Raw genomic sequence first — 2,153 nt, 5'->3', positions numbered from 1 at the left:
AGAGCTTGTAACAGAAAAGACTTCCAGGCAGGACTGAGCAAGTTAACTCAGGAAGAAGGAACAATGTGGAGAGGTAGAGGCAGAGAAGCTAGTCAAAAAGAGGTAGGATATATCAAGTTATTTATTTTATACTAAAATATTAGCAGAAGATTTTGGAGGAAATTAACAAAGGTATAAAAAAGAGCAGTTGCTAAGTATTTTCTGTTAATTCAATTTCAATAGATGGGCAGAACCACCAGTTGCCAAATAATTCCAGGAAAGTTTAGAGATTAAAAAAGGAATGTGCATAACAAAGGGTAGACAGAAGAATGTAGAAACTGCTTAATGTTGAAATAAGACCTACCATGCCTTTAAATGCGCAATAGTTGCTTCATTTGAGAGAGAAATTGGTTATTGAACTTTAGTTGGAGAAATATCAATAACAGAATAAGGGAGGTAGAAGTATGTTCCAAAAAAAAAAAAAAAACCAAAAAAAAGAGTAAACTGCAGAACAGCTGGAAATCATATGTAGACACCCACATCAACTGATGTAGATTCAATTAGAATGGGTTTTAAAAAAAAAAAAAAGTTCTGCTTTGGAAAGAGAGTTGAATAACTTAAGCAAACAGAGTTCATTAGGGAGACAAAACCAAACAGGGAATCAGGGGACCAGAAGGCAGTCAATGAACATGACAAATTATCATGGGGTTGGTCTATGCTGCAGGGAACGGAAAAAAAGCACGTTACAACATATGCTAATTAAAACAGCATCATATCCCAGTGTAGACAAGCCCTTGACTACTGACTCCAAATGAAGAAGGCTAACAGCAACATTCTACTTTAAAAACTGGGAGAATGTTCAGTTAGCCAGGCCCGTCTTAGGCAGTGTCAAACTTTGGAGTTGTCTCTTCGCAGATTTGCGTCAAGAAGGGGAAAAACCAGCTAAACAGATTAGGCTCTCCATTTCTGCAGTCCTACAGAGACCAAGTAGTGATGAGAGATGATGTGAGGATTAGTATTCAAAGAATGCAAGGCCTTTGGTGCTTCAAGTTTAGCCTCAAGGACTTAATTGCTTCTGTCTGAACAGCTAGGTGTTTAAACACTGAGCTAGGCTGCCAGACTTGGAATACTCTAAAAGTTGTAGCAGCACAGAGTTATAAAGCAAACAGTACTCCGAGTCTCCTGCACACACAGCTTCAGCATAGAAGGGGAGCAACAAGTTAATGAGGCTGTGGCAGACAGCAGAAAACAGATGACAGTGCAGGATCAAAGAGCAGACAAAAGATATACTGAATGCAGACAAATAAAACTTTTATACTAATTTCATAGTACTACATACATACTACATACAACACTAATGCTGAAGCAATATACCCAACTAGACTGGCCATATAGGAAATGTAAGTAAAAAAAGAACATGTACAACTGCCTTGTCCTCACTGAGACAATCTGATTTGTATTATTCTCTTTCAAAAGAACTACACTGATGTAGAGTTAGAAAAATCAGGCCCATAACACACACACGTAGAGATTACAAAGTGAAAAAAAGAAAAAAAAAAAGAAAAAAAAAGGTTTGACATATGCTTCTGTCCATCTTTAAAAGGAACAAACTGATTAGAAGCCAAATCTGAGAATAAAATGAATAAAAGCCAAACAACATGGGTTCCACAGATATATTACATATTATTTTGAAGACTGCATTTTGACTAGTATGAATCAAAAATCAATAAAACGGCATAACTATCTAACAAGCTTCCTGGTTAAAATTTGAGGATGGTGTAAGGTACAAGAGAGACTGTGGAACCATTATCCTCAAATCATCCTAGGACTAGACTAAAGCATTTACCACAGAGTTGAAAGATAATAAAATCAATCTTATCAGTACATGGGGGCCTGAACTAGTAACTTATTGTTTACATCGACATAGAAGGTTACTATTCAAAAGAACTGGTAGCACAATCATTTTCTTTATATCCTAATTCGCAGGCTCTTGTTTTGGTGCACACAAAAAACCCCTGTAGCACAGTGAGTCAGACTACCTGTGGAGAGAAAATAATTAACCTACTAACAAAACTTCCTCCTCTAGGAGATGGTAAAGAGATTTCCCTTTAGAGGGAGGAAGTCAATTAACATTTGAAAAGGCCTTACCAACAGTGAGCCTGTTTACCTACACC

General features: G+C 36.9%; 1 protein-coding gene across 2 annotated transcripts in view; it reads right to left on the bottom strand.

Annotated features, from left to right (window-relative positions):
- Positions 1–2,153, bottom strand: part of LOC104622652 (myosin regulatory light chain 2, smooth muscle minor isoform-like) — a 4,743-nt gene that overhangs the window by 948 nt on the left and 1,642 nt on the right. The gene's annotated exons all lie outside the window — the stretch shown is intronic.

The sequence above is a fragment of the Phaethon lepturus genome, unplaced genomic scaffold (genome assembly GCF_000687285.1).
Source record: "Phaethon lepturus isolate BGI_N335 unplaced genomic scaffold, ASM68728v1 scaffold12796, whole genome shotgun sequence".
In the NCBI taxonomy this organism is placed as follows: domain Eukaryota; kingdom Metazoa; phylum Chordata; class Aves; order Phaethontiformes; family Phaethontidae; genus Phaethon; species Phaethon lepturus.
The sequence above is the reverse complement of the archived record's forward strand: the minus strand, read 5'-3'. Positions and strand labels throughout refer to the sequence as shown.